At 44.5% G+C, this 10,327-nt stretch overlaps 3 non-coding genes across 3 annotated transcripts; all 3 read right to left on the bottom strand.

The window, feature by feature from the left end:
- Positions 1–1,085: 1,085 nt before the first annotated feature.
- TRNAY-GUA lies at positions 1,086–1,175 on the bottom strand. Its single transcript is given in 2 exon segments — positions 1,086–1,121; positions 1,139–1,175. It is a non-coding gene; the product is annotated as a tRNA-Tyr (tRNA).
- Positions 1,176–1,882: 707 nt separating this feature from the next.
- On the bottom strand, positions 1,883–1,972 carry TRNAY-GUA. The gene is given in 2 exon segments: positions 1,883–1,918; positions 1,936–1,972. It is a non-coding gene; the product is annotated as a tRNA-Tyr (tRNA).
- A 658-nt stretch (positions 1,973–2,630) lies between these two features.
- On the bottom strand, positions 2,631–2,702 carry TRNAT-UGU. The gene has a single exon. It is a non-coding gene; the product is annotated as a tRNA-Thr (tRNA).
- Positions 2,703–10,327: the final 7,625 nt, after the last annotated feature.

Here is a 10,327-nt window from a genome sequence, read left to right as displayed (position 1 = left end):
TTTTAGCTCCCACATAGCACAAGGTGTTTTTAAACTTCATTTTGTGAAGTAGAAAACCATTTTTTAATGTAACGTATTCCTATGGCACATTTTGAAAAATACGTAAAAGTATAAAGAACGTCAATCACCCCTAGATAAACATATTTGGGTTTATTTCCTTTTTTCATTTTTGAATGATAAATTTCTAAAAATAGAAATAGAATATTTTATCAAATACAATGTATTTTTAAGGTTCTGGATTTATAATGCCCTCTGTCCTCCAGAAAGTAGTGAATTCTACAAGAATGTCCTTGTCGCTTCATTCTCGTCAGTATTAGATACTAATAAATACTTTCTAATTTGGTGGCAAAATAATATCCCCTTGTTTTAACTAGCATTTCTTTTTTATTAGTGAAGGAACATTTTCCATACGCATATTTAATTTTTCGCATTGCTTATTCTCTGTATTGTTTACAGACTTTCGAAGGGCAGAACTTTCTATTTTTCTTTAAACCCTGAACCGCCTAATATGAATTATTCACAGTAATGAAAAGTGCAGGGATGGGGGTAAGGTTGAGTGTTGTCGCCCAATGTTCAGTCAATACTAGCCAGTCTGAAAGATTAGGAGATAAAAGATTTAAATCTAAAATGAACATCATTAATTCACATCTCTTTTTTTTTTTTTTTTGTCTTTTTCCGTGGCCGGCAACAGATCGCAACCCTCAGTGTTGCCCCCGTACCGGACCGGGACCGGCAACGGGATCGCAGCTCTCGGTGTTGCTCCCGCGCCTCGTTCAGCCAGTGAGCGGAACCGGTCTGTATGTGGGATCCGAACCCTTGGTGGGAGCACGGCCGCGCTTCCCAAGCGGCGCACTGTAGCAGTGCGCCACCTGCCGGCCCAATTCACATCTCTTGAGTAAACCAAATCCCATCTACTGTGGGATCACAAAGAGAACACACCCAATTAAGGCTGACGGTCAGCAGGAAGCTGTTTTCTCGTTGACTGAAAAATGGGATAAAAGTAAATGTTTCACAGTCATCGGGTTAGAAGGATATAAGATGCTCCTGGAATTTAGTAGAAGACTGAAGCAAAACGCCCACGCACCTCCTTCGAGCCGGAATCGAACCAGCGACCTAAGGGTGACAGCAGCAGCAACGCCTACAGTCCTCCGCTCTACCAGTTGAGCTGTCGAAGGCCGCCCTGAGGTCCCCTAGGGTAGATGTTCGATCATTTGGTAACGGCTAGTGAGAAACCTGGCTTCCCAGTATTCGAGATTCGGGCTCGATGAGAGTTCAAGAGGTCTCAGAGAGCCGGGTCTGTAGTGACCCGAACCCTGGGAGCAGCATCGAGGCAGTAGAACTTGGTAAGGTTGAGTGTTGTCGCCCAATGTTCAGTCAATACTAGCCAGTCTGAAAGATTAGGAGATAAAAGATTTAAATCTAAAATGAACATCATTAATTCACATCTCTTTTTTTTTTTTTTTTGTCTTTTTCCGTGGCCGGCAACAGATCGCAACCCTCAGTGTTGCCCCCGTACCGGACCGGGACCGGCAACGGGATCGCAGCTCTCGGTGTTGCTCCCGCGCCTCGTTCAGCCAGTGAGCGGAACCGGTCTGTATGTGGGATCCGAACCCTTGGTGGGAGCACGGCCGCGCTTCCCAAGCGGCGCACTGTAGCAGTGCGCCACCTGCCGGCCCAATTCACATCTCTTGAGTAAACCAAATCCCATCTACTGTGGGATCACAAAGAGAACACACCCAATTAAGGCTGACGGTCAGCAGGAAGCTGTTTTCTCGTTGACTGAAAAATGGGATAAAAGTAAATGTTTCACAGTCATCGGGTTAGAAGGATATAAGATGCTCCTGGAATTTAGTAGAAGACTGAAGCAAAACGCCCACGCACCTCCTTCGAGCCGGAATCGAACCAGCGACCTAAGGGTGACAGCAGCAGCAACGCCTACAGTCCTCCGCTCTACCAGCTGAGCTGTCGAAGGCCGCCCTGAGGTCCCCTAGGGTAGATGTTCGATCATTTGGTAACAGCTAGTGAGAAACCTGGCTTCCCAGTATTCGAGATTCGGGCTCGATGAGAGTTCAAGAGGTCTCAGAGAGCCGGGTCTGTAGTGACCCGAACCCTGGGAGCAGCATCGAGGCAGTAGAACTTGAGGTCGGAGCCCCAGGAAGCGAGGACAGAAGCGGAGCAGAAGCCACCCGCATCGGGATGTACCTGCGTAGCAACTGGACGAGGCTGCCCGGGAGGAATCCGAGAACCAGTTCTCGCTCCAGGAGCGCGGGAGACACAGACGCGCCAGGCAGGCTGCAAGCGGGAGGTGAGCAGGGCTCCGCTGGCCTGGTTAGCACTCGGCCAAAGCTAATTGACTCTTCCGCAAACGCACAGGCAGGACTCCACCAGCTCCGGGAGTTTTCTCCCAGACGCGAGTAGTTTGTGCCTCACGTACTGGAGGGAGCAAACACCTATTTTTCCGGGATCGATCATAGGAGTCCCGACGCTGTGTTCTTTCGTCCCACATCTTCAGGATCTGACTTTCACTGAAAGATCAGAACGTGCTCTTTTTCAAAAGGTCTGTTTCAAAGATGAACAAGAGTAGCGTTTCGTGTTTCCCCCTGCGTAATCCGAAAGAGATGCCTCTCGCAAGGCCCCAGCGAGACTTGAACTCGCGACGCTGGTTTACAAGACCAGTGCTCTAATCCCTAAGCTATGGAGCCACCATAAGGTCTAGAACTTAAGTCAATAATGTTTATATAATCGCAGTTAAATTGCATTTATTTCTAAACAAAGTTTAATATATTAATAAGTGACTAAAATTTAAAAGAATTTGTTTTGAAGGAAGGGCCTCTTTATGCATGAGAAGCACTTTCTTATCCAAGCCCAAGCTGGAATGCAAGCCCCTGGAAGGGTAGAACCCATGGTCCATGCTCCTCGGCCTCAGGCCTGACGAGCCACGGAGCTCGAATAACCCCAGGGCCAGCAGTGCAGTGTCCTACAGAAGGGAAGGATGACATCAAAAAGCAAAACATGACATCAGCAGCATCCTTCCCCAACCTGCTTGGATTCTTACAAAAGTAACTGCTCCGGCTCTCTTAGAGATTAGAGCTGTTTTTTGTTTGTTTACGGAGGCGGCTTTCTCCAAGCACTGGATGTACCCCTAGGACCTTCAGAGTTTGTGGATCGAGATAGTGTGGGCGTGAAGGCATCCCGGCCTCCCCCGCCTTTCAGCAGGGTCAGGCTGGATCATAGATTTCTCTAGGTTTGCTGAGGCAGAAGCTGTCTAGAAGGCGACTAGCCCTTTCCTTGGTCCTGGACGCTCGTCTTCCTAACAACACCGAGACCAGGCGGCAGCTCCTCTCTGGGCCTCAGGGCTCTTCTGAGCGCCCAACCTGAAGTCCAGAGCAAATAGAAAATGACGTGGCACAGAAGGGTTGGGGACGGGGTGCGTCTATTCTCTCCTGCTCTCCTTTGGTCTCAGCCTGCCAGGAGTCTGGCGCCTAGTCCAGGAGCTCAGTCATCCATTCAACAGCTCTTTATCGGGTTTCTCCCATGTGCCAGGTGCGTGCTCAGCTCAGGGTAGGCGGTATGATCAAGGCAGACACTGCTCCGCCCTGGGGAAGCTAAAGCTAGAACCCAAGAACTTCGTTCCCCAAGCAAAGGGACAGCAGAGTAAGGACAATCCCCTCCCTTCCCAGCCTACCCAGCACTTTTTGGGTGGTAGAGAAGTGGGTTTCTCCTAGGGAAGAGGTTATTGTAAGAGAGCAACTTTCCCCGAAGGCACCTCCTGCACGCCCTCGAAAGGTGCCTTAAATCCAGACCTATTATACATAGTTAACCAAATAAAGCTGAAGGAAAATGGCAAAAGCACGCAGGTACGTGAGATGCTTTAGTCTAGCTACAATTCAGCCTCTTCGGAAGCGTGGGTTCGGCTTTTTCCCTTCCCAGATCCACAGGTAACATTTACCTGTAGGTGAAATTGGTGATCCTTGTTTTCCTGGCTCCTCTAACCCCAGCTCACCTGAGCTGGTTCTGGTCCTAACACTTTAGTGCTCAGACCCTGCTGGTCCACAGACCGACTCGAAGCTCTGCCGGAGGAAAGCTGTGGCTCACGTCCTCCGAAACTTCACGTCGATGTTTCGGGGGTCTGGAGAAAAGCACTGGGCTTAAAAGGGGAATCAAAACTGTTCAAACAGCGTGCTACAACTACCAGGATAAATGAAGGAATTTTAGGAATCAAAAAACCCAGGACGATGGCTAACACTGGTTTGGACAAGAACGCATTGGGAAGAGTGTTCACAGAGAGAATTTGAGGACAGGGCCCTGATGATGACCAGTGGCAAGAGTTGGGACTTGACCTTCCGGGCTCCACCTGAATGGAGCTGCGCCAGCTCCCGCAGCTACCAGTCCTGAGTTTGGAGTGCGTTTTACTGCTCTCACTTCTGACAAGTAATGTTGCTGATTCTTGGGGATGAGAACCACCAGTTCATCCACTCCCTTGGATTATTATTTGTCTATCAGTCTTCCCCTCTAACGTCCAAGCTGCTTGTGGTTAGGGACTATTTCTTGTTCATCTTAACATATCTTAGAATATCATAGTATCCAATAAAGGTACTTAATAGACCTTGGTTGAGTGAATGAATGAATGAATAATAAATGAATAAACAAACAAATAAATAAATATCTGTCCCAAGATTTCCCAGGGCACCACAAATAGAAATCCCCATTCCCTTTTCAAATCACCAGTGAAGTAGATAAAATTTACCACTAAGTCTTGTTCTTGGTAGGAACAGCAATAGTTGGCATCCTTAACATTAAAGCTTCTCATCCCAATCCCAATTTTGCTAAAAACAAAGTTTTAAGACAACAGATGCAAAGAATGTAAAAAGATGAACAAATGAAAGGAACATAATCCAGTGACAAAATGAATAGAGATATCTTTAACTTATCTTCGCAACAAAGTACAAATTAGAAACATACATTAAATGCTATTATTCACGAAATCCCTCATTAAGCTGCTTTTCTAAGGGCACCTGGGATTGCCATAGAGAAGTGATTAAGCCCCTTTATTAAATTTGCTTTGCCTCTTTCCCATCTAGTAGTAAATGTACTTTTTCCAAGAAGGTGTATACAAAAATATCCAGATGATTTTTTTATGATTTTAAGAAAATTTTTCTTAAAATTCCTGATTTGTATAAACAACTGGAAGGCTCTATTGAGACTCTTAATCAGTTTTTAACTTTTGGGAACAGGCCACACACAGTCTCTCTAAATGTTGAATTAAAGCTATGGATCCTCTTCCCAGACAGATGAATATGTTTAAACACTGAAACCCATCCTTAGATTTCTTAGGTGACCATAGGCCTTTAGGTTAAGATCTCACAGATTGGAAGGTCTTATGAAGTGATGACGATATTGATCATAATATATCTATAATAATATGGGTTACTACTATGTATGATATAGAATCAAGGAATTTTACCTGAAAGAGAGGAAGGATAGACTTGATGACTTTGAAGTTCATCGGTGGTTCCAGAATTCAGTCCTTTGGTGATGTCATGAAGATGATGGGAAGGAGGGTGACAATGGAGAACACTGGACTTAAGACTAGGTACTGTGTCTCTTCACTTTCACCTTACTGTTTTCTTATTGAAACTCTTAGCAAGTAAAAAATTCCCTAAAAAGTCTGCTACCACTTTCCTAAACATGTCCTTCAGAGCTTCCTTGACTTGCTCGTTGCGCTGGGCATAGATGAATGGATTCAATAGTGGTGCCACAAATGTTATCACCGTCACTTCCCAGTTGGCATCCACAGAGCCACTCTGTGATGGCTGCACATACAGAAAAATGGCACTTCCATAGGAGAGGGTCACCACCATCAAGTGAGAGGTACAGGTAGAGAAGGCCTTCTGATGGCCTGAAGCGGAGGGGATGCACACAACAGCCAAGACTATGTGGCCATAGGACACAACGGTAATCATCAGTGAAGATACAATGACAAGAGAGGCCAGGACAAAGTCAGTCTCCTCTAGCTTCTTGGTGTTGGTGCATGCCAGGTGCAGCAGTGGGCCACTGTCACAGAAGAAGTGCTGCACCACAGCACCCTGCTTACAGAAAGGAAGCAAGGTCACAGCCACTGTGGGGCCAAGGACAGGCAGGAGTCCCCCCATCCAGCAGGCCAAGGCCACACGAAAGCACACAGCCTCACTCATGAGCAATGGGTAGTGCAGAGGATGACAGATGGCCAGGATCCACAGACAAGACAGCCAACAGTAGGAATTCAGAGGCCCCAAGGAAGAAGTAAAAATAGAATTGGGTGACACATGCAGCAAAAGAAATAGTGTACTTCCCTGGGAGAAAATTGCTCAGCATCTTAGGAATGATGACAGAAGTGAGCAGAATCTCCAGGCAGGACAGGTTACCCAGAAAGAAGTACATGGGGTTCTGTAGACGAGTATCAGCTCTGACCACCCCTACAATCAACACATTGCCTGTCAGAGTCAGCAGATAAACAAGAAGCAATACAGAAAACAGTTCCACTCTTCTGCTGTTGAGATTTGCAAAGCCTGCCAGGACGAATTCTGTCACATCACCACTCTGGTTCCCACCAGGAGCCATTATCTTTTCTACCTGTGCAACAATATGAACATGATCCTGGTGAGAGAAGGTCCTCTTCTTAACAATCCTGAAACATATTTTATCACGGTATGGCACACATATCCCCACTTTCTCCAGTCACGGATCCTGTTAACATTTGAAGACCTGAGATCATCATCTGATTGATCATGGAAAATTTTCCCAGCAACCCAAGGATCTAACTAAATTCAGACTGTCACAAAACACTTGCATTCCTAAAGCAAGTTGTGCAATGTGAAAAAGTGAGAATGGGAATAAACTACATAGATTCATTCAAACGATCAGTCAGACAGTTATCCATACCTACTTATTTAACGTCAACTTCAAGTTAAGTATTCTGGGGAACATTAAGATGAGTTCCTTATGTTTTTTCTTTTTTTAAATTCATGATATACACACTACTAAACTACCAACCCAAGACGCTTTCACAAACTTGGGCTCTATTGGATGACTTGTCAGAGACAGAATTATGAATTCCTGGCTACGGTTATTAATGAACCACAAATGAAGTTCTTATTCTTTAAGTCCTTCTAGTTCTGAGGACCACCACCAGTTAGAAAATCAAACCAATGATATTCTGAAAGCTTATTTTAAAAAATATCTCAGTCATCAAGAGAATACTGGTCTCTTTAGCCACACAAAGCATAAAAATTGATCTTAAGAGCCTGGGCTCTGCCAGCCCTATTGTTCTCTAGCACATCCCAACAGTCTTTGTTCTTAGAAAACTTTAGGTTCTTTACTTACACTTTTTCATCTGTGGGTCCCACGGGTGTGAGCAGGAAATGTTGTACCTTTTGTCTAGCAGAAAGCAGTTCTGTGGTCTTTCTCCCTATGGATTTATTCAGAGACTCCCTTCCTCCAGCTTCTATAGAAATTGCTTTGTCAGTAAACTCATTCAACTTTTCCCCCATATTTTTTTGAATTTTTTATTCTTTGTCGAATTTTTAATTTCACATATTTGTTATGTACCAGATGCTGTAGTTGGTGATTCAGAGGTAAAGGAGACATTGTCACTACCCTCATGTAGCTCACTGCCTAATGACAATGACAGAAAAATTAAGGTGTATGGCAGGTGGAATGCTGCAGCCAAGTGTAGGGTACTGAGGGGGAACACAGAAAGGGAACCAAACTGAGACTTAGGGAGACGGGAAGTATTCTGGGGAAAGGCGATGCCTAAAGTAAATACTAGGAAAGAAGTATGGATTTGATAGGAGACAAGGAAGGATCTTCAGTGGAAAAGAACAGCGTGTGAACGTAGTACATTTAGGCTAAAGCACAGAACGTGAGGGGTGGAGAGTAACGAGATAGGACTGGTCACCTCAAAGAGGACTCTTTCTGACACTCTGTTGCTCTCTGTGAAGACACTCCATTGAACTGAACTTAACTATATCTTAAGTGACAAGGAGATTAGTCCCAACTATAAATATGACATTATGGTAGATTCTGTGTTCATAATTAACGGGTATTGAATTTAATAATTCCCAACTCATTTTGATAACACTAATTTAACAAGAACTTTTTAAGATTTTCTACTAAGTTTATATTATATAAACTGACCTTTGTGGACTTTAATTTCTACTTTCCAAAAGAAGAAAAGTTTTTATATAAAATGTCTTCAGACTCCATTGAACTGAACTTAACTATATCTTAAGTGACAAGGAGATTAGTCCCAACCCTAAATATGGAAGAAATTCCTCCTACCTATCCCTGAGTGACCTTGACATCTCCATGAGTGTGGAGGCTCATCCTGCAAGAATTCTCTTTCCTTTTTTATGACTTAATGTCCTGCTCCATCCTGGAGTCCTTCCCAGACCCTGTACTGTGAGGCTGATGATAGCCTGGCATCCTTAGAGTTCTGGAGGATGGGCAAAGCACTTGGGAAAACAGGGAGAAGCTGGATAATCTGCTGCTTCTCTTGGGCTTTCCTGCCTGGTACATTTCCTCAGATGCTGTTCTTCTGTTTCATAAACAAAGGGGCTTTCTGATCCCAAGGACATTGTTGTTGTGATGCTCCTACTTGTGGCTATGAGCAAGTCAGCCATCAGGGTCTACCCTGGCCTCCCTGTAGAAAGAATGTCTTCTGCAGTGTGGTCACTGTCTTAGGCTTCTGCAGGCACAATTCAAGTGAAAGCCAATTATCTCACAATGGTACAAGATATGTCACTGCAAGGACAACATGAGGCTAAAAGGCAAGGGGTGGGTATGTGGAGTTACACCATTCATCTCCTGTCTTTGAAAAGACTTAGTGCACTTACCTATAGTTTCTTTCATCTCTGCTAGGGATTGAAAAATGTTTCATCTGAAGCCATGTCTTCACTTTTTTGCTGATGGGTTTCATGTGCAGAGTGTCAGTTTTCTTCTAGACCCCATCCTCCCTGGCTGCTGGCATTAGCCTGAGTGCAGGAAAGGAGAAGGCTGAAGAAGTTACTAGTTTCTAATCAATCCCTCCATTGAAGGATAGGATCCTTTATGCATAACCTTAGTTTCCAATGGAAATACCCCACATGAGGACTGATCCAGACATCAGGAGGGTGATCCAGACATCAGGAGGCTAGCTAATGGCAGTGCTTTCTGGAGAAAGGTTACCCAGATGGTGAGAAGACAAGACCATGAGAGAGAGAGGGAAAAAAATTGTAAAAGACCCATGGGACATTTGCAGTTCAATGGAAATTTCCCAGATATCGTGCCTGATAAATCTGAAAAGGAGGCTGACCCTTCATTCAACAGAGGGTGAGCAGAAATATTTCTGTATTTCTCTGTCGACCACCTCAAGCCAGGCTGCTGTGAAAGTACAGTGGCATTTTCCAAGGGAATGAGGGGAGAGATGGAGTCTGGCCAACTGTGGAAGGCTATGACCATCATCAACCTTTCTCCTGCGTGACACTCGCAGAAAATGTTTGTATTCCAAGTAACACCAACATTGCGTCTTCTCCCTGAGGACTCGAGATGATATTGAGAATCTCTCCCTGGCTTCTGGGTTAGAAAGTGATGGGAGTGATAAGATAGGAAAAGGTTCCCTGCATCATCTCTAGCTTCTTTCACTGCTTCCCCATCCCTGTATCTCCTCGTGATAATGCAAGGGTACTTGAAAAAAATAGAATTAAAACACAATATGATTCCTTTCATGAACTTTTTGAAGTACTCTCATATATATGTTTCCACACACCCAAAAACATTATTTAGAATTCTGGACCATAGTTCACATTTTACTATTTGTGTCTCTTCTATGCCCCTCACTAAAGACTTTCCTACCTCCTATTTACGGTCTAAGACTCAGTTTACTCTAGTGTATCTAGTTCTTCCCAGAAGCNGGAGCTCAACTGAATTATTTCCAGGTGTTGTTCTCCAAAACGCAATATAACATAGTGATAGTAATTTTTGCCATTTCTGGCAAGAACCCACGACATCGTTTAGTGCTCTTTGCTCACCTGAAAAGTCAGCGGGCTGTACTGTTCGGCGTCTGCCTGTAACCTTAGAGTGTGGTTCACCTGTTGTCGAAGTTGTTCACACTCATGCAGTGCTGGAAACGTGCTTATCTTTCTAAGCTGCATGCACGCAGGGAATCTTTGACAGGATTTGTCTAAACAAATCGTATTTGTCTTCTTCAAGCCTCTTCTTGAAGAGTTATATGTCCAGGAGCTAATAAAGGGTTTTGTGATTAGTGATTGGAGGGAGGGGAGAGAGAGGAAAGGATCTGCCAAGATGCCCT

Source organism: Galeopterus variegatus, unplaced genomic scaffold (assembly GCF_000696425.1).
Source record: "Galeopterus variegatus unplaced genomic scaffold, G_variegatus-3.0.2 Scaffold12149, whole genome shotgun sequence".
NCBI classification, from domain to species: Eukaryota; Metazoa; Chordata; class Mammalia; order Dermoptera; family Cynocephalidae; genus Galeopterus; species Galeopterus variegatus.
This window is presented reverse-complemented; position numbering and strand designations above follow the sequence as displayed.